We start from the raw sequence: 22998 nt of genomic DNA on the forward strand, positions 1-22998 counted from the left end.
AAAAAAAGTACACTGCTTTTGATAATTAATACTTGATCTCAGCAAATGTATTCATACATGCACGTGTGTGAAGGGATGGGAAAGGGGGAAGTGTACTCATTCTGGTCCAGTCAATGTAATAGGCTACTCACATTGATTATGATGTTGCAAAAGATATGCCCCCTCCCAACCCTACTCCAGGAAGCCCACCTCAGCTCTGGACCTCCTTCATTCTGCAGATATGGATGGTGGGTGGACCATTCCAAAGGGAGAAAAGTCAACACCTTACATATCATTTAATAGCCTATTTCTTAACACGATTTCTTAGGACAGAACCCATGCTTCCTTGACATAACCAGGAACTTCTTTTCCATAAGACTGAAGCTAGGTCTTGTGCAACCCAAGTGTTTGCTTTAATAAAGGTCATTTTTTTTCTCCAGCATAAATTGTGAAGAAAAATAGATGATGTCATTTTCAAAAAACTACAACCTCTATATATCTCAATATCACAATTTTAACTTTTTGAAAAATACTTCCTATATATTTCCAGCTAAGTTGCTCTACTACATCAAACCCAATGAAGTTCTGATCCCCCCTGGATCTCAAAAATATGGATTGTTCCACTTTTGCACTGTCCCTCCCTAATTAATGTCTTCTCTTCCTTCTTTACTCAGTTTTACTTTCATGGCAATGACTTTAACTACTTCCATATATACATATACACACACATCTCATCTTTCCTCCTCCTATTTCATCCTGCTCATGTGGCCAATTTACACCCCAGTTAAATGAGACCTTCTGCCTAATCTGTGCCTGTGCTCACATTGTATAACATGGTTATGGGAATAATTCTACAACCATGAAATATGGTCACAATAGTTTTTTCATCACAAAACTCAAGAAGGCATAAAGTATAAATATTCTTCATGTTATATTTCTCAATCCAATAGCTCTTGCTCTCTTCTAGATGATCATGACACTCTTTCATGTCTCCAAACCTCCCCAAAGATTGTGCCTTATTTTCAATCTCTTCTACTGGCTTTACTACTTGCATTACTGAGAAAAACTGAAGCCTTCTGTTGAGAATTTCCACAGACTAACACTACCATATGTCCTCAACACCACCTATATCTATTCTCTGTTACCATAGACACATTAACTCCCATTTCTTCTCACCTCAAGAACATCCTCTCTCTTCTACATGATTACATTTTGCTATCCCTGTATCTTTGCAGTCAGAATACAATGGGCTGTTCTCATCCATATCTTTACATTTTCTTAACTCCATTTTCCCTGCTAGCTAGTGTGCCATTTCTTCTACATGCAGCAAAATGCCTTAAAAATATTGTCCATGTTTGCTAATTTCTCATTTGCCTATTTCTTCTTGATCCCATTCAATCAAGTTTTCATGTTTACAATCTACTAATTCTTGTTAAGGTCAGTAGTGACACCTATATTATAGGAAATGTAAGAGTGGTTTCTCACATCTCATTGTTTTCTCCCTGTCAGTGGCATTTTTCAGTTTATGACTCCTTTCTCCTTGGTGCACTTTTTAAAACTTGGCTTCAACGATATCACACTCTTTTGTGTTTTTCCACTTTATCATCTCTTGTTCCTTATTGCTTTCTTTTACTGATTTCACTTGTCATTTCTGTGCTGGTACTCTATGTCCAGTCCTGTTCTCTTCTCTTTTCTATTTCCCTAATTGATGTTATCCAGTTTCATGAATTTTAATTCCATTTTACATCAATGACTCAAATTAGAATCTCCAACCCTTGTTTCTGAATTCCAGATTCTTGATATGATATCTACACTCCCATATAGTACTTTCATGCCTTGCTCATATACTTTTGTAGTTCCTCCACGTGTAGGAAACTATCATTTAGAAAGAGAAAATTTGTCTCTTTGTCAGGTGTTGTAAACATTCATTTTTGGTTTCTTCTACAGACTTGATAAAATGTCTTTCATCTCATCATGGATCAAAGTTATTTTTATCATTGTCTTGGCATTTCCTCTTTATTCTGGTGAGTACATTTCCAATTCTGGGTGAAGAAGTTTATATATCTTAGAAAATGCAGGAGACAACTTCTATTATCTTGAAATGGAGCAGTTTGTTTTATTAGGTTTGTAATACTTAAACTGGCAAAATGAATGTGCATGCTACAAACACCATATTAAAAATGACATCAGTGGATTGCTTTTATTCATTTCCACCTTAGAGAGATGGAGGCAGAGAGCTTGGATAGAATGAGCAGAACTTAGTTTTTGTTCATTTATGACTAAAGGTATTTACTTACTTATTATTTTAGAGGTCAGATTCCATGTTTGCTAAATGCAGATTTAAGGGGGGTGATGATGTCTTTTAGATCTAATATTCCATTATGATTTGTCATTTGCCAGTTCTCAGTTCACTAAAGTCAAAACTTTGTATAATGGGAGAAATCACTGATCCCTTTGCTGGAAATTTATTTTCCTTAATGCAAGCAGACTGATTAATTTGAGTAAAGTAGCTGTGAGGTGTTGAATAGACCCTGATATTAGAACTGGGTACTATTTCATTAAGTAGTAATTAATTTCTTCATGTTACGTTATACAAGGCATATTAAGTGGCATTAAGCAAGGCATTGTCTTCTCTTACTAGCATGTCTCTTTTATTTTTAAAAGAATCAAAAGAGTTTTGGTATTTTCCAAGAGACTAGTGATTACTACACAACACTAAAATTATATTTAACAGGTGAGAATAATTTGAATTATATTTCTAATTTGGAAGTATTTTGTGAACTTACTGTTTTGATATTACCACAAAGGCTCACATCAGAAGTTGGGGTCCTGAGTTGGCAATTTATGTAGCATTTTGCTACAAAAAACTATAGATAGGTTCTTTCTACCAGAGATTCTGATTGTTTTCCCCTCTTCTTTTTATTTTTACATTTTCTTTTGTGTGCTGATTGCAGAAACTTCTTTTAGACGTCCTCCGCGAAAACCGGTAAGTTAAGAACAGATAATTTGGAAATTGAAAATGGCAATCTTTTATTTTTTTATATATCGTAAATTTTAACAGCAAATTTCACCAAAAAGGCTGGCGGGTGTTGATCAGTGGTTAAGTGTCAACCTATGAAACAATAATTCCCTGGTTCAATTCCTGGTAGGGCACATACCAGACTTGGGGGCTAAATCCCTAGAAGCCATTTATACGAGGCAGCTGCTGGATGTATTACTCTCTCATTGATGTTTCTCTCTAGACCCTCCCCCTACTGTTATTTAAAAAAATAATAATAAATTCATACAAAAAAAGTGGAATAAAATAAACCTTCAAATTTTTTTATTGTTTTATTGCTTAAAGTATTACAATGGGTATTACATATGTGTCCTTTTTTTTCCCCGCCCTTGACAATCCCCTGGCCTCCCCTACCCCCCAGTGTCTTATGTCCATTGGTTATGTCCATATGCATACATACAAGTCCTTCAGTTAATCTCTTACCCCCCTCCCTCCTGCCCCCCAACCGTCCGTGGCCTTCCCACTGCAATTTGACAATCAGTTTGAGGCAGCACTGCCTCTGTATCTATTATTGTTCAAAAGTTTATAATGGTCTCTATTATCCATGAATGAGTGAGATCATGTGGTATTTTTCCTTCACTGACTGGCTTATTTCACTTAGCATAATGCTCTCCAGTTCCATCCAAGCCATTGCAAATGGTAAGAGTTCCTTCTTTTTTACACAGCATAGTATTTCATCGTATAGATGTACCACAGTTTTCTAATCCATTCATCTACTGATGGTCACTTAGGCTGTTTCCAGATCTTTGCTATGGTGAATTGTGCTGCTATGAACATATGGGTGTACATATCCTTTCTGATTGTTGGTTCTGGTTTCTTGGGATATATTCCTAGAAGTGGAATCACAGGGTCAAATGGGATTTCCATTCTTAGTTTTTTGAGGAAACTCCATACTGTCTTCCATAGTGGCTGAACCAGTCTGCATTCCCACCAGCAGTGCACGAGTGTTCCTTTTTCTCCACATCCTCTCCAGCACTTGTCATTTGTTGATTTGTTGATGATAGCCAGTCTGACAGGTGTGAGATGGTACCTCATTATTGTTTTGATTTGCATCTCTCGGATGATTAGTGACTTTGAGCATGTTTTCATATGTCTCTTGGCTTTCTGAATGTCCTCTTTTGAGAGGTGTCTATTTAGGTCCTTTGCCCATTTTTTTATTGGATTATTTATTTACTTTTTGTTAAGTTGTATGCATTACCAATAAATTTTGGAGATTAGGCCATTATCAGATATGACGTTGGAAAATATGTTTTCCCACGCAGTGGGCTTTCCTGTTGTTTTGTTGATGGTTTCTTTTGCTGTGCAGAAGATTTTTATTTTGATGTTGTCCCATTGTTCATTTTCTCTTTAGTTTCAAGTGCCCTAGGAGCTGTATCAGTGAAGAAATTGCTTCGGCATATGTCTGAGACTTTGTTGCCTTAGGATTCTTCTAGAATTTTTATGGTTTCCTGTCGTACATTTAAGTCCTTTATCCATTTTGCGTTTATTTTTGTGTATGGTGTAAGTTGGTGGTCTAGTTTCATTTTCTTGCATATATCTGTCCAATTTCCCCAAAACCGTTTATTGAAGAGACTATCTTGGCTCCACTGTATGTTCTTGCCTCCTTTGTCAAATATTAATTGAGCATATTGGTTCGGGCCGATTTCTGGGCTCTCTATTCTATTCCATTGATCTATATGTCTGTTCTTGTGCCAGTACCAGGAAGTTTTGAGAACAGTGGCTTTGTAATACAGCTTGATATCTGGTTTTGAGATCCCACCTACTTTGTTCTTTCTCAGGATGGCTGCAGCTATTAGGGGTCATTTTTTATTCCAGATGAATTTTTGGAGAGTTCCTTCTAGATCTGTGCAGTATGCCATTCGTATTTTAATGGGAAGTGCGTTGAATTTAGATTGCTTTGGGTAGAATGGACATTTTAATGATGTTGATTCTACCAATCCATGAAAACGGTATGATCTGCCATCTGTTTATGTCTTCCACTATCTTTTATTTCAATGTCCTGTAGTTTTCTGAGTAGAGGTCTTTTACCTCTTTAGTTAAGTTTATTCCTAGGTAGCTTAATTTTTTTGGTGCCATGGTAAATGGGATTATTTTTATAATCTCTCTTTCTGAAAGTTCACTGTTGGTGTATAGAAATGCCTCAGATTTCTTTGGGTTAATTTTGTATCCTGCAGCATTGCCAAATTCATGTATTAAGTCTAGTAGTTTTTTGATGGAGTCTCCAGGGTTTTGTATGTATAATATCATGTCATCTGCAAATAAGGACAGTTTCACTTCCTCTTTTTCAATTCGAATGCCTTTTATTTCTTATTCTTGTCTAATTGCAATGGCTAATACTTCCAGGACTATGTTGAACAGGAGAAGTGAGAGTGGGCATCCCTGTCTTGTTCCTGTTCTTAGGGGAAATGGTGTTAGTTTTTGTCCATTGAGTACGATTTTGGCTGTGGGCCTGTCATATATGGCTTTTATTATGTTGAGGTATGATCCTTCTATTCCCACCTTGCTGTGAGTTTTTATCAAAAATGGGTGTTAGATTTTGTAAAATGCTTTTTCTGCATCAATTGATATGACCATGTGGTTTTTTTCTCTCAATTTGTTTATGTGATGTATCACATTTATTGATTTGCGGATATTGTACCATCCTTGCATCACTGGGATAAATCCTACTTGGTCATGGTGTGTGATCTTTCTGATGTACTGCTGGATCTAATTAGCTAAGACTTTGTTGAGGATTTTGGCATCTACGTTCATGAGGGATATTGGCCTGTAATTCTCTTTCATTGTATTGTCCTTACCTGGTTTTGGTATTAGGGTGATGCTGGCTTCATAGAATGAGCTTGGAAGTGTTCCTTCCTCTTGAATTTTTTCTAGTATTCTGAGGAGGATAGGTTTTAGTTCTTCCTTGAATGTTTGGTAAAACTCCCCTGTGAAGCTGTCTGGTCCTGGGCTTTTGTTTGCTAGAAGCTTTTTGATGACTGCTTCAATTTCTTCCATAGTTATTGGCCTATTGATATTTTTAGATTCTTCCTGATTGAGTGCTGGAATGTTGTATTTTTCTAGGAATTTGTCCATTTCCTCCATGTTGTCTAGTTTGTTGGAGTAGAGCTGCCCATAGTATTTTTAAGAATCATTTGGATTTCTGTGGGGTCTGTTGTTATTTCGCCTCTGTAGTTTCTGATTTTGTTTATTTGTGTCCTCTCTCTTTGCTTCTTGGTGAGCCTGGCTAGAGGTTTGTCAATCTTGTTTATTCTTTCAAAGAACCAGCTCTTGGTTTCATTGATTTTCTGTATTGTTTTTTTGGTCTCTATGTCATTTATTTCTGCTCTAATCTTTATTATCTCCTTCCTTCTTGTCACTCTGGCGTTTTCTTGTTGCTCTCTTTCTAATTCTTAGAGTTGTAGAGTTAGATGATTTACTACCATTTTTTCTTGTTTTTTGAGATAGGCCTCTAGAGCTATAAACTTCCCTCTCAGGACTGCTTTCATTATTTCCCATAGGTTTTGGATTGTTGTGTGTTCATTGTCATTAGTTTCCAGGATGTTTTTAATTACTTCTTTGATCTCATTGGTAACCCAATCAATATTTAATAACATGCTATTCAGCTTCCAAGTGTTTGAGTATTTTGGGTTGTTTTTATTGTAGTTTATTTCTAATATTATGCCATCGTGTTCTGAGAAAATGCTTGGTCTGATTTCAATCTTCTTGAATTTGGGGAGACTTTGCTTGTGACCCAATATGTGGTCTATTTTTGAATATGTCCCATGAGCACCTGAGTGGAATGTATATTCCGTGGCTTTGGGGTGAAGTGTTCTGAAGATGTCAATTAAGTCCATCTGATCTAGTGAGTCATTTAGGATTGCTGTTTCTTTGCTGATTGTTTGTCTAGAGGATTTATCCAGTGATTTCAGTGGTGTATTAAAGTCCCCTACTATGATTGTATTGTTGTTGATCGCTCCTTTGATATATTCTAGGAGATTTTTTATGTATTTGGGTGCTCCTGCATTGGGTGCATATATGTTTACCAGGGTTATATCTTCTTGTTGTATTGATTGTTTTAGTATTATGAAGGGGCCTTCCTTATCTCTTGTTATGGCCTTCACTTTGAGGTCTATTTTGCCCGACTTAAGTATTGCTTCCCCAGCTTTCTTTTCATTTCCATTTGCCTGAAAGATATTTTTCCATCCCTTCACTTTCATTCTGTGTGAGTCCCTTCTAATGAGGTGGGTCTCTTGTAGACAGCAGATGAATGGGTCATGTTTTTTTATCCATTCAGCCACTCGATGTCTTTTGGTTGGAGCATTTATTCCGTATTCATTTAAAGTTATTATTGAAAGGTACATGTTTGTAGCCATTTCTTTTTTTGTGTGGCTGTTTTCTTTCTGAGCTTTTTATTTCTTCTTTTTACACCAGTCCCTTTAACATTTCTTGCATGGCTGGCTTGGTGGTGATAAACTCCCTTAGCCTTTTTTTTGTCTGTGAAGCTTCTTATTCCCCCTTCAATTTTTAATGACAGCCTGGATGGATAGAGTATTCTTGGATTCAGTCCTTTGCTTTGCATCATTTTGTAAATTTCCATCCATTCTTTTCTGGCCTGATGTGTTTCTGTTGAGAAATCATTTGATAATCTAATGGGAGATCCCTTGTAAGTAACTTTCCGTCTCTCCCTTCCAGCCTGTAAGATTCTCTCTTTGTCCTGAACATTTGCCATGGTAATTATGATGTGTCTTGTTGTGGGTCTTTTCGGGTTCACCTTGTTTGGGACTCTCTGGGCTTGTGTGACTTTTTTCTTCCCCACCTCAGGGAAGTTTTCTGATATTATTTCTTTGAGTAGGTTTTCTGACCATTGCTCCTCTTTCTGTTGTTCTGGCCCCCATATTATTCGTATGTTGTTTCGTTTCATGTTGTCCCAAAGTTACCTTATACTCTCCTCCTGTCGCTTAATTTTTTTTCTCCAATTGAAGTACAGTTTGGGTGTGTTTTGCTTCCTTGTCTTCTAATTCACTAATTCGGTCCCCCACTTCTTCTAGTCTACTCTTGATACTTTCAATGGTGTTTTTTATTGAAGCTATATCACTCTTCATTTCTTCTTGGGTCTTACATAAATTATTCATGTTTTCATCTGTTTCTTCTTGCTTCTTGCATAAGTTGTTGATTTCTTCCTTCATCCGGTTTATGCTCTCTAGGACCCTTAGTCTGAATTCTTTTTCTGTCATGTTGCATGCCCCTGTATCGCTTAGCTACTTTTGGGGCGAGCCCTCCTTTTCTTTCCTTTGGGGGTTTCTTTGTCTACCCATGTTTGATCTCACCAACCGATTTAGTTGTTGAGTCGTTCAGTGGCAGCTCACTGGCGGTTGTGGTAGCAGCTACTCCTCCGTTGGTAGCAGGGCCTCTGGTGGGTGCTGTTCACAGCTGTGGTGGCTGTTCTGGCTGGTGGAGCGAGGCTTCACACACAGCAACTGTTCCTCAGACAGAGCGTGTGATGATCAGGAGGCCGCTGTTGCTTGGATCTTTCTGTGGGGAGAAGCATGGCTTCTCTGAGTTACCGTGGTCACGTTGCTTGAGAGCCGTTGCTTCCGGGTTAGTAGCCGATATCTGGGTGGCAGTAACAGCCACTCAAGATGGTGTGGTCTCCGTGACTGAGCCGGCGCTCTGGGTGAGGTTTCAGCCTCAATCTTTAACTGTTCCCTTTTTCGAGGAGTTCTCTGTCTTTCCTGGCTGCAGACTATCTCTCAGCTGAATCTCCTCTGCTTATTCGGGCTGTATGTTACCCGTTTTAGCTGCTCACCCTTATCTGCTCTGGGACAAGGCACTGACACGTTAGTCTAAACCTCCGCCATTTTTTTCTCCCAATTTTTTTTTTAAATGTGCCCTTATTGCCATAACCAGTTTGTCTCAGTGGATAGAGCGTCGGCCTGCATACTGAAAGGTCCCAGGTTCGATTCCGGTCAAGGGCATGTACCTTGGTTGCAGGCACATCCCCAATGGGCTGTGTGCAGGAGGCAGCTGATCAATGTTTCTTTCTCTCATCGATGTTTCTAAATCTCTATCCCTCTCCCTTCCTCTCTGTAAAAACTCAATAAAATATATTCTTTATAAAACTGTGCCATTATTATGAAAAGTTCAAGAAAAATATGAGCCCCCCATATAAACCCACTTGATATTTTGAACAAGATAAAAATATCCCATTATTTCAAAGATTCATTATTAGGTATCCCTGTTATATGCAAGCATCTGATTAAGATTACAGAGTATTTGAAGTAGAATTGTGTCCTATTGAAAAAAGAGGGTTATAAAAATTATCCACGTAAAGCTAGATACAATAATAATTTTCATATACTCACAGAGAAAAATAATATATAGAGTGGAGAAGCATCTAAATAGAAAAACTTTACAAAGACATTTCAAATGCCAGTCATGAATGGATACATTCTATATTACTTATCTATGTAAATTACCAATACTCCCATTACTAACCCTATTTTATATAATATAGATATGTAGATAGATATGCAAATATTAATATATGTGGATCTTTACATATGTGCTAATTATCTGAATGTATCTGATTCAGTAATAGTGAGACCATTAAGAAATATAAAGAAATTATTAAAATTCCATTGTACTGTTCCTTGTGGTATGAAACGGGGGAAATTTGATGCAGGTATGAGGAGAAGGGAGATGAGAGTGGCTACATTATACAAATACATTCAGCAATTTGTCTTCTTTTTAAAAAATTATATCAATAATATTTTATGACCAATAGGATGGTTTATTTTAAAACCTCAATGCAGAATATGTCCATTCCATTTTGATGCATGATATCTTATACTAAAGTTAAAGAACATTTTATTCAAAAAGTTCATTATCTGACAAATTTTATGTTCTTCTTTACGTTCAACAGCCAAACTGTAATGAATTTGAAGATCGATTACATGTTTGTACCAGCGAAATGGATCCAGTCTGTGCATCTAATGGTCGTACTTACTACAATAGATGCGTTTTCTGCAGTGTATTGTTGTAAGAACACAAGGCTGAATATTAGCTCTTCCCCGGTAATGAAGAAACCAGCAAAAAAGGATAGGAAAACCCATATTTTGGACAGCCTGGGCACAGAATATATGGGGGAAAAATTGTTCAATCTCAGTAAATGCCACAGAAACACACTGGCACCATTCCATAAAGTTCTCATTTAATAAAGCAGTTTGGTATTTGACCTCTCAAATTACTGCTGGATATTCAGCAAACATACTAATCATTTAACTTAATTTAATCATTCTATCAACAATATATTGAATGCTGAATTCCACATGATAACTGATAATCTCTGAGATGTAGCTTCAAGCTACAGGGAGCATTATTGAGCAAGGAAACCTACTTGACAACAGAAATTTAAAATCCATAACAATAGGGATATTCATACCAGGAAGGGACTCCTCTAATGGTCCACCTTATCTCCAGTACCCTATGATAGACTGACAACCTTCCTTAGAGAGCAAGGCATTCTAAGACACTTCTATGGAAACTCCTATCCTATGTGCTTCACTCCAAAGGAGTTTGCAGTCTAAAGGTTCAGACAGCCTTGCTAGCTGCCTCATTTTCTCACTAGTTTATTTCCTCTTATTTAATCCGACAGTTGGGTTCAACTTCTACGGAACCACCAAAACAAACCTCTGCTCTCTCCAGTATGGGTGGGTTCCAAGTTTATAGCCAAAAATGACTATGTAGGAAAATTCAAGTAGCCCCACATCAGGGAAGGATATGTGCATGGCTGGGAAGCACATGGGTCCCAACTGTTTGTGGGGGTGGAACAACAGCCTGTCCACACCATGCTCCTCATTGAGAAGCAGTTAGTGCAGTACCCAGGCAATTTAAATGCTATTTATAATAACTTCTCTTTCTTTCTGTATTTATTTATAGAGATATTCTAACACCATTTAAATTTGCCCGTTATGGAAGATGCTGAATCTGCCTGAGCTAAAAACTTCGATAGCTTTTAGGGCAATCGTATTCGCAGTAGATTCTACAGCCAGAGTCTTTCCAATCCATGCTTTAAACTCCTTGGTGACCAGACAAAGCCTTCCATGATATACAAGATGGGATATAGGGTGTTGAAAATTGTTTCCCAACTCTACGAACCTTTGATTGGTTTTCTTTCTTTGTTCAAGTATTAAATAGCAAATGAAAAACTACCCCAAAAATGTGTTTGATAATATAAAACCTAATGCAATTTACAATCATAAATATTCCAAACTGTACAATGTTAAGAAATATCTTTATTGAAATACTCCCTTTTGTTGATTAGTGGGTTAAAGCACATGACTACTTTTGGTAACTGTAAGTAAATACTTTCAAAGATGAAAAAGTAATATACTTCTGGAGTATTCAATAAAAGTGCACACGTGGGCTCCTCTTTAACTGAAAGAATCAAAACCTCTAGAAGAGGGATCTAGGACTTGAGTTATAACAAGTACCCAGGGTCAATCTTCCAATCATCAATATTAAGCAATATGGATTTGTATTCTAAAACATAGGTCATTATAATTGAATGAACTACAAAGTCTATTCAAAGATATTGTATGATTTATGAGGTTTGGGGGAAATTTACATTATTTTTTGTCATTGCCAAATCAGTCAAGACAAACGTTTTAGTGTGCACTTGATATAATCTAGATCCAAGTCCCTTATTACATATATGACTTGCAAATGTTTTCTGTGATTTTCAGGTTCTCTTTTTTTACTTTATTGATGTGCCCTTTGCTGCAATTTTTAAAAATTTAATTAATTTCAACTTATCTACTTTCTTTCTTTATTGCTAGCACCTTGGTTGCTCGGTAAAAGAAATTGCTGGGTAATCCAAACTTAAGAAGATCTGCAACTATTTTATTGAAAATTTTAACACTAAATTTATCAAAATGTAGGACAGAATGGTCTTCATAAATAAAAGTACATAATTTCTTAAACAACGTTCAACAAAGAGAATCTAGCCAGCAAGGCAAATCCAACTGCCATAACCTACATTATCTACAAGATAATAATAATCATATGTTTTTACCCCAAGTCTGTACTAACTGACAATCAGAGGCTGTTGTGACCAAGAATATAATAAAGGGAAAAGAATGTTAAAGTAGAATAATTCTACCTCATAAAAGTAATGGAAAAAATGTAAGACCCAATTATCAATTAAATGTTAGAAATTAATGATATTCATATATTCACATAGTGGAATGTTACACAGAAGTGAAAATAAATGAACTAGATACAACTCTAAATGTCAGTGTCTATAAAGTTCACAAAGGAGTATAAAAAGCAAGTCATGAAGAATACCTATATTACTGTTTTCTTTGTGTAAATTACTAAGATATCTAAAATTAAATGTATACATAAACACATGTATAAATATGACATACATAAATACACATATATGGCATGATATCAAACCTAAACATATATATATAAATATAAATACTTGTATAACTATGAAATACATAAATCCTATATAATAAAAGCGTAGTATGGAAATTGTCCCCTCAACCAGAGTTCTTCTGGAAGTTGGACCAGGAGGCAGGCCGGCAAGGGAAAGGGAGCAAGGCATTGGCACTGGCAGGAGGCCAGGGGAAGGGAGGGATGTTCTGGCCAGCAGCATTGGTGCCCAGGGTGGTGGCAGGCAGCAGGCAGCCAGGGGTAAGGGATGGAATTTCTAAATTGGGCCTCTAGTTCATATGTATGTAGTGAATGTATGTACTCATCTGCAATGAATCTATAAATGAATATAGGAAATCACAATCAGAAAATTCAGTTTGGTGATGTCTTCCGGTAAGGGGGTTGAGAGAGATATGGTTTATTGGGGGAAGATCATGGATGTAGTTATGGATTAGCTACACACCTATATATATAAAAAAACTCTAAACCAATTAATCACACTTTTCTTGATAGGAGGCTATGTATTTTAATATTAATAATTTTAACAAAAATTAATAGAAGCCAAAATATCAAATGCTACAATAGTTGCCTCTTGGTGTAATTATTTGTTTGCTTTTCCAGCTTTCTGAATCTTTCACTTCAAAAAGGAACATGTTTTTACTATAATAAGGGGGAAATGGCAGCCAAACAAAGCAACAAAATATCTCAAGTTTTTTAACACTAAATAATCTAATTTTACCTATTTAACATTCCTAAGTCCAAACAGTAAGAGACAGTAAAATGTTCCCTCCATTTCCCAGTCTGATACTATGAGCTGTATTAAGATCCAGACAAGAGCAGAAAGCTTCCTGGGTGCTTTCTCAATCAAGCTGAATGTCTGCATGCACAGCCATTATTGCTATCCATTCCACCATGCTCCCTGAGCTATGTTACGGGCATATAAAATAGGCTATTCTCAATCTGCTTGTTCCTTTACAAAAATCCTTAACACCTGTGCATAGCAACTATCAACAAACTATACAGGACATGGACTATGAAGTAGTTTTGTGGTTTGGTGATGATCACCAAAACCTTCTCATCATTCAAACTTATGACACTTGATTAGCACACAACTGGAAATCTTGTCCAACTTAATGTTTTCCATTTATCCAAGTAGTAGTGAATCAAATGTGAATATGGCACCATTCTGGGTATCACCAGAAAGCTTAGAACCTTACAATGAAGTATATACCAAAAGTACAGGGAACTAAGTGTCTTGATGGAGATATTCATAGGAGGGTGTAAAGGAGTTTGGAAATTGAACTTTTTCTTCGGTCTGTATGATAAAAGAAATGGCCATTACTGACTACTGGGTATCAGTTGATTACAGAACTCATATTCGTGGAGGCACAGGATGCCGAAACACAAAAATCTTGTGGCCTAAACCAAGCAGAGAGCTTTCCCTCCTTTGTCATACTGAGCCACTTTATGGCCCTTTACTTTATTCACTGGCCCACTTCCTCTTAAACGGACCATCCTATTCAAGGATCATACACCATGCTTTAAAAGATGCCTCACATAACCATCAATACAAATGTATGTAGGCAAGGGCACTTGAATTAAACTTATCCAGGACATGGAAGATCTAAATGTCACAACAAGAATTATTTGTTCTACACTATAAAATTGCACTTGTGAGACCTACAAAATTTTTTAAATAAACAGAGGGACATATGTTATTCATGGTTGGAAAATTCAAAATAGTAAAGATGCCAATTTTTGTTAAAGTGACCTATAGAGTAAAAGAAAAAGAATAACCAATAAAACACTTTTCTTTCAGAATCCTATGCTTTTCTATAAATAAAAGTAAATTTATCTTTAATTTTATATGAAACTAGAAGCCCAGTGCACAAAATTCATGCATGGTGTGAGGGGTCCCTCAGCCCAGGCTGCACCCTGCTACTGCTGCCACTGCCGGCCTCCACCGCAGCCTGCCCTTGGCCCTTGCAGTGGCTGCGGCTGCTGCCTACCTCACGGCAGTGGCCTGTCCAGGACCCTCACAGTCATCGCCATAACTGCCTGTCCTTGGCCCTCACAGCCACCGCCACAGCTGCCTGTCCTTGGCCCTAACAGCTACTGCAGCTTTGTCCGGAAGGACGTCTGGAACGATGTCCAGAAGATGTCTGCTCTAATTAGCATATTACCCTTTTATTAGTATAGATGACAAAGAACTAGAATGGCTAAAACAATTTGAAGAAACAATATGTAAAAACTAAAACACCGCATTCCCTCTGCATTCATATATGCTACTAAATCGCTACAATACTCAAGACCGCATGCTCTTTATATATAATATATATTACATTCTCTTCTTTCTTTATCTTGCTAAAGGTATGTCAATTCTGTTTATTTTTGCAAAATATCAACTCTTAGTTGCACTGATGTTTTCTATTGTTCTTCTGGGGGCCATTTTATTTATATTTGCTCTGTTCTTTCGTTTTTTTCCTTCTGCTAGCTTTGGCATCATATGTTCTTCATTTTCTAGTTATTTGAAGTGTAAAACTACATCATATGAATGTGATGTTTCTTCTCCATTAATGTAGTCTTTTTGATCTCTATAAACTTCCCTCTTAAAACTGCTTTTACTCTATCCCACACATTTTGGTATGCTGTTTTTCCATTTTCATTTGTTTCAAGGTATTTTTTATTTCCCTTTGATTTCATCATTGACCCATTCATTGGTCCATTTGTTCTTTGGAAGCATGTTGTCAATATCCATGTTGTGTGTGTATGCGTGTGTGCTAGCTTGTGTGTGTGTGTGTGTGTGTGTGTGTGTGTGTGTGATATAAAGAGCTTTCCAGCAACTTCCACTCTGGGTGCCAAGTTTACTTTTCCTTAAAATATCCTACATGGGAAGGACTGGTGTATCACAGGCAACTCTGATGGTATCTACATAAATAATTCAAGAGCTAGTGTGAGAGTAATAGTTACTTTACTGCTATGTGGTTCCTTTACTGTACTAGTTCCTTCAATTAAATTGACATAAAATTACTAATCTTAGATGTTTCTTTCTAAAACATGGGTTTCTTTACTCTGAGAATGGGCAGACAGAATCAGAATGACAAATGTCTACCAACTATACAACTTAAGTGCAGTTTTAATTTAATTCCCCAGCCCTTTCACTCTACTATCTAAGAAATTCATATCCTAAGCTGTGGTCCAGGCTTGGCAAAGCTGGATAGTCCTGAGACTCATTGGGAAAATTAAAAAAAAAAAAAACCTACCACTGCCCAAGCCTCATTTACAAACACTTGTTACACAGTCTTGGTGGTAAGGCTGAGCACCAAGGGTAGGGTAAAGTTCCAATTGAACTACTGTACAATAGTCTCACAAGAAGTAACCATTAGGGGAACCTGGTCTAACTGGATCTCACTCCATTATTTCTTATAATTTTATATCTACGATTTTCTTGAAGTAAACACAAACCAAACTGAACAACACAATTTAAGAATGAAAGGTTTCAATTTGAGTATAAGGCAATTCTGGCATTAAACACAATTGAATATATAAGTAAAATTACTCTTCTTTTTAAATTATCTTTTTCCTTTCCGATTAAATTGTGTGAAAACTTTCACAAATCTTAGAATCTATAATAGGTTATATTATAACCTCCCTTTCCCATAACCTCCGTTTATCAAATTGTCCCTAAGATTCCTCCTGAGAGATGATCTATTGGGAAGGCTTTATGAAGTATCTCTCATGATCAAGTTTATAGCCTCCAGGGAGCACAGAGAATAACTCTCGGCTTTGTCTGCCCTAGGTCACCTGTTTTTCCCATTAAGTTCCTCACTTATATACTCAAAAAAGTTACTTAATTGAATGAAAATATTGAAGAGAAAAGGTGAGCCAGATAGTCAAGTTTCATGAGCTGTTGGCCTGCCCTCGCTGTTATTTCTCTGGTTCAGGTAGATCAGGTAGGGAGATCTAGGGAGGAAGCCCTGACATGTAGCATTGCTATGAGCACTGCTCCGAATAAGCACCTTTCCATAAGAAATTCCCTATGAGCTGACATAGTGGATTGGGAAAGCAAGCACCGCCTTTTCCATGAGCAAACAGAGCTTTTCCCAGGGTTTCTCTCACATATCTATGGGGCCTGGCGACCTTATGCTCTGTCTTGTTCAATCTGATGTTTGGGAGATGAAAGAACAAAATGGTTCACCTAAATTAGGAATCTAGGGGACTGAAAAGTTCCTTTACCAGTAAGAAATTTATCATGTGTAGAATTTGGATTTTCCCTTTCATAAACTAAAAACTAGTCTAAATGTTTCATTCAGAGACATAACAAAATGCCTCTCTTCTCATGGAGCAAAGCTATTTTCATCATTTTCTTTGCACATCCTCTTCTTCTAGTCTTGGATGAAACACTTCCTATATCCTCGAAAATGCAGGAAACAACTGGTGTAACTGATTTTATTAAGTTTGTGAAACTTAACCTGGTAAAGTGAAACTGAGCAAATTAGAAATACCTATTTCACATTTTAGTTGTAGATGGACTCTCCTGATTTCCCACATTAGAGAAGTAGAGACACCATGGTAGGCTAGAATGGACAATAGCTTTAATATTATTGTTAATCTAAACTTTAAATTCTTTCCTTTCTGGGGCTCACATTCCATGGTTGTTAAATGCAAAGTGTGAGGAGAAATGGTCTCTTCTAGGTCTGGTATTGGTTCACAATCTGATTTGAGGTTTGCCTGCTCTGATCCCGATATATCAAGGCCTTGTATAAGGATAAAACTCATTGCTGCTCTTGGTACCAAGTTATCTTCCTTAAAGCTTATGGTGGTCCTTCAATTTCTGAATAAGGTATTCCTGGAAAGTGGCACGCAATTACGAAAAACAGTTAATGAGAGAAGCACTGATTAATTCTTCATATTTAAATGATTTGGACAGGATATTGTTGCCCTCAATTAGGATCTCAGCTGTAATGCTGACAAAACAGTGGCAGCTCTAAAGCAAGGTCCTAAAATTAATCTGGAGAATTAAAAACTGTTATTTTGTGAATTTAGTGTTTTGCTGCTGACATAAAGGATTGTCATATTACTTGCATTTTTAAAATATAAATTTTTAGAATTTATTTTAGAGAGTAAGGGAGAGGGAGTGAAAGATAGAACTATTGATCATGAGAGAGAATCATTAATTAGCCAGTGTGGATGGAGCCTACAACCCAGCAGGTGCCATGACTGAGAAGCAACCACGAGCTACACTGTCTAAGCTCAAAGAAAAGAGTCTTAAGAAGAAACCATCAGGTACCTGAGAAGGAAGAGTGGTGAAATTCTGTCTTTGGGATTCTCATGGGGCCAATCAATTACAACTAATGGACTTGGCTGAGAAATAGTTAATCTAAAATTTATGTTTATTTTCTTATGTCATTGGAATCCTTCTTTACCACACAGTTCCCCATGCAAATTTAGAACATTTCTTCTGTATGAAAAGCATGACATAGTGTGTCAACAGCATGCTTTGTTTTTCCGCCATAGTAAAATGTTGTGTAATAAGGATCATTTATTGAAAGGCATGAAAATTTTAAATATACTAGACTTCAAATCCAGTGACATTTAATAGCTTTAAGAAATAATAGGATCATGTGCAGATACTGAGAAAAACCTGAACTTCCAAAAAATTCCCAGAAATACAAATTAAGTTACTGAAATAGAAAACAATGCATCATTTAAAAGTTAACAGTTTCCATTTTTCTTTTCTTTTTTTTTTTTTTTAAATATATTTTATTGATTTTTTACAGAGAGGAAGGGAGAGAGATAGATAGTCAGAAACATCAATGGGAGAGAAACATCGACCAGCTGCCTCCTGCACATCTCCCACGGGGGATGTGCCCACAACCCAGGTACATGCCCTTGACCGGAATCGAACCCGGGACCTTTCAGTCCGCAGGCCGAAGCTCTATCCACTGAGCCAAACCGGTCCTGGCAGTTTCCATTTTTCTTAATAAAATTTCATTATAAGTTTTTTCAGTGAGTTTTAGAAACCAATAAAAAAGTGAAAAAATTGCCGAAACCGGTTTGGCTCAGTGGATTGAGCGTCGGCCTGCGGACTGAAAGGTCCCGGGTTCGATTCCGGTCAAGGGCATTTACCTGGGTTGCGGGCACATCCCCAGTTGGAGGTGTGCAGGAGGCAGCTGATCGATGTTTCTCTCTCATCGATGTTTCTGACTCTCTCTCTCTCTCCCTTCCTCTCTGTAAAAAATCAATAAAATATATTTTAAAAAAAAAAAAAGTGAAAAAATCTAAAAAAAAACTACACTGCTTTTGATAATTAATACTTGATCTCAGCAAATGTATTCATACATGCATGTGTGTGAAGGGATGTGAAAGGGGGAAGTGTACTCATTCTGGTCCAGTCAATGTAATAGGCTACTCACATTGATTATGATGTTGCAAAAGATATGCCCCCTCCCCCTCACACTCCAGGAAGCCCACCTCAGCTCTGGACCTCCTTCAATCTGCAGATATGGATGGTTGGTGGACCATTCCAAAGGGAGAAAAGTGAACACCTTACATATCATTTAATAGCCTATTTCTTAACACGTTTTCTTAGGACAGAACCCATGTTTCCTCGACATAACCAGGAACTTCTTTTCCATAAGACTGAAGCTAGGTCTTGTGCAACCCAAGTGTTTGCTTTAATAAAGGTCATTTTTTTCTCCAGATAAATTGTGAAGAAAAATGGTTACACCTTGATGATGTCATTTTCACACATACACATACATACACACACATATCTCGTCTTTCCTTCTCTTATTTCATCCTGTTTATGTGGCCAAATTATACCCCAATTAAATCAGACCTTCTGCCTAATCTGTGCCTGTGCTTACAAAGGATAACATGGTTACGGGAATAATTCTACAACCATGATATATAGTAACAATAGTTTTTATCACAAAACTCAAGACAGCATAAAGTATAAATATCCTTCATACTATATTTCTTAATCCAATGGCTCTTGCTCTCTTCTAGATGATCATGACACTCTTTCATGTCTCCAAACCTCCCCAAAGATCGTGCCTTATTTTCAGTCTCTCTACTGGCTTTACTACTTGCATTACTGAGGAAAACTGAAGCCTTCTGTTGACAATTTCCACAGACTACCACTACCATATGTCCTCAACACAACCTGTATCTATTCTCTGTTACCATAGACACATTAACTCCCATTTCTTCTCACCTCAAGAACATCCTCTCTCTTCTACATGATTACATTTTGCTATCCCTGTATCTTTGCAGTCAGAATACAATGGGCTGTTCTCATCCATATCTTTACATTTTCTTAACTCCATTTTCCCTGCTAGCTAGTGTGCCATTTCTTCTACATGCAGCAAAATGCCTTAAAAATATTGTCCATGTTTGCTAATTTCTCATTTGCCTATTTCTTCTTGATCCCATTCAATCAAGTTTTCATGTTTACAATCTACTAATTCTTGTTAAGGTCAGTAGTGACACCTATATTATAGGAAATATAAGAGTGGTTTCTCACATCTCATTGTTTTCTCCCTGTCAGTGGCATTTTTCAGTTTATGACTCCTTTCTTCTTGATGCACTTTTTAAAACTTGGCTTCGATGATATCACACTCTTTTGTGTTTTTTTCTCCTTTATCATCTCTTGTTCCTTATTGCTTTCTTTTACTGATTTCACTTGTCATTTCTGTGCTGGTACTCTATGTACAGTCCTGTTCTCTTTTCTATTTCCCTAATTGATGTTATCAAGCCTCAATAAATTGTAATTCCATTTTACATCAATGACTCAAATTAGGGTCTCCAATCCTTATTTCCGAATTCCAAATTCTTGATATTATATCTCCACTCCCATGTAGTACTTTCATGCCCTGCTCAGATACTTTTGGGCTCAGTCTGTCAGTTCATGGTTCTCAACTTCCAACAGCCAATATCTGAATCTCTTTGCTAAAAGACTTTCTTTGAATACACAAAGTGTCAGAAGCACCAGAAAGTCAACACATCTTGTGGTCATCTCTCAATCAATGACTAATGAGGGTTGGTATATAAATACTAGAGGCCCAGTGCACTAAATTTGTGCACAGATAGGGACCCTAGGCCTGACCAGCGATCAAGGCCAGGGATTTCCTTCCCCGGATGAGGGTTGGCTGTTGGGGCCTTCCTTCATTCTGCACCACCCCCTGGTTGTCAGCGCATGTCATAGGGAAAGACTGAACTCCAGATCTCCCAGTGGAGCTCCCAAGGGGACACTTTGCATATTTGCCAAGTGCCTTGCCTTTACAGTAGGATAAATCTGACCTTTATGTTGTACACTAGTTTCAGAACCTTACTACAGAGTGAATTCCACATTCATAGTGGCAACTAACCTGCTGGAAAACCGAGTGTTCATTTATTTCCATCATTTTCCTGCCTCATTTTCCCAATATCATAATGATGTATTCAGTATTTGTCTCCCAAAACCACAAATTTATTTTAAAATCTTTACCACAAAATCTATTTCTGGGGGAAGCCAGACAATGATAAATATTTGAGGTATCTCAAGATATTGAGGTATCTCAAAATTAGTATGTAAACCCCAAATTTTTAATTCTCCCAGAACCCAGCCAGCAAGATAGAGGAAGTGGAAAAGAAGCATCCACCACATTTCAAAACTTCCTTAGAAAGTGTACACATTAATTTAGACAAAGGAAACTCAGCCCCTTAAGCGTCACAAAAGGCCCTCACTCCCTCACAGGAAATACCCTCTGTAGCATGCATGAGTGATAGCCTGAGCCCAGCTTTTGGCAAACGGCTTGTGATATTTACCCAAACAAAAAAGTCTTTTTCTCTTTAAATAAAGGACCTGGAACTTGTTGGTAATGACAAGAATAATTTTGGTGTCTGAGCTAAGTACTCAAGCAGCTATACATATTTCTTGACAATTCTTACCCCTAATTACGCTAAACAGACATTTGGTCCCGTCCAAAATGTCTATGGAGACATTTGGTTCACCCCAAAAAGTGTGTGAAATTTGATTCTGTCAAAAACATAAACACTTGCCCTAGATCAGTGTGGCTCAGTTGGGTGTTATTCCATGCACCTAAAGATTACTGGTTCAATTCCCAGTTAGGGCACTTACCCAGGTTGCAGGTTGATGTGTGTCTCTCTCTCTCTCTCTCTCTCTCTCTCTCTCTCTCTCTCATTCTCCCCCTCTCCCTTCATATCTCTCTAAAATCAATAAAGACATCCTATCTAATAAAAGACAAAAAGGTTAATTAACTGTACCTCAGTTACGCTTCCCATTGGCTAATCAGCGAGATATGCAAATTAACTGCAAACAAAGATGGCGACCAGCAGCCACGCATGAGCAGGTTTGCTTGCTCCAGTGATGGAGGAAGCCAAGCTTTCCCGCCTGCCGTGGCATGCTCTAAGCACCAATAGCAAGAGCTCCAAAAGAAACAAAGTTTCAATTATAGAAGCTAAACAAACCCCAGATACCTGTTTTCTGGTTCTGGTTTCTTGGGATATATTCCTAGAAGTGGGATAACAGGGTCAAATGGGAGTTCCATTTTTAGTTTTTTTGAGGAAACTCCATACTGTCTTCCATAGTGGCTGCACCAGTCTGCATTCCCACCAGCAGTGCATGAGTGTTCCTTTTTCTCCACATCCTCTCCAGCACTTGTTGTTTTATATTTTAAGTTTTAACGGCAAATTTCACCAAACAGCCAGCCGGTGCTGCTCAGTGGTAAAATGTCAACCCATGAATTAAGTCCATAGTTCAGTTCTGGGTAGGGCACATAACAGGGTTGTGGGCTAAATCCTCAGTAGCGGGTGTGTAGGAGGCAGCTGATAGATGTCTTTCTTTCTCATTGATATTTCTACCGGTCTAGTCCCTCTCTTTTCTTCTATTAAAAAAAAAATTCACAAAACAAAATGTACAACAGAATGATCCTTCAAAAAATGTTTTTAAACTGTGCCATTATTACACTAAGCTCAATAAATAAAATTTAGCAAGCCATATAAAACCATTTGGTATTTGGGACAAGATAAAAATATCCCATAATTTCAAAGATTCCATTTTTGTGTATCCTTGTTATCTGCAAGCATCTGATAAAGGTTATAGTGTATTCAAAGTATAATTGTTTAGCCTATCAAAACAAGAGGGTTACAAAAATTATCCACTTAAAGGTGGACAAAATAATAATTTTCATATATTCATAGAGAAGAATATTTTATAGAAGTGAAGAAACATATAAATTGATAAAGGTTACAAAGACATTTTAAAAGCTGGTCAGGTAAGAATACAAACCATATTGTTTATTTATGTAAATTACCAATACTGCCATTACTAACCAAATAACATATATGTATATATGCAAATATTAACATTTGTGAATATATACATATGTGGTTATATTCTGAATGTATCTGATTCTCTACTAGTGAAACCATTGAGAAAAATGGGGAAATTATTAAAATTTCTTTTATCATTCCTTATAGTATTAAATAATAACCTGATGCAGGCATGAGGAGAAGTGAGATGACAGTGGCTACAT

This window comes from Myotis yumanensis, unplaced genomic scaffold (assembly GCF_028538775.1).
Source record: "Myotis yumanensis isolate MYYU_CA2020_CCGP unplaced genomic scaffold, mMyoYum1.0.hap1 SCAF_5, whole genome shotgun sequence".
NCBI classification, from domain to species: Eukaryota; Metazoa; Chordata; class Mammalia; order Chiroptera; family Vespertilionidae; genus Myotis; species Myotis yumanensis.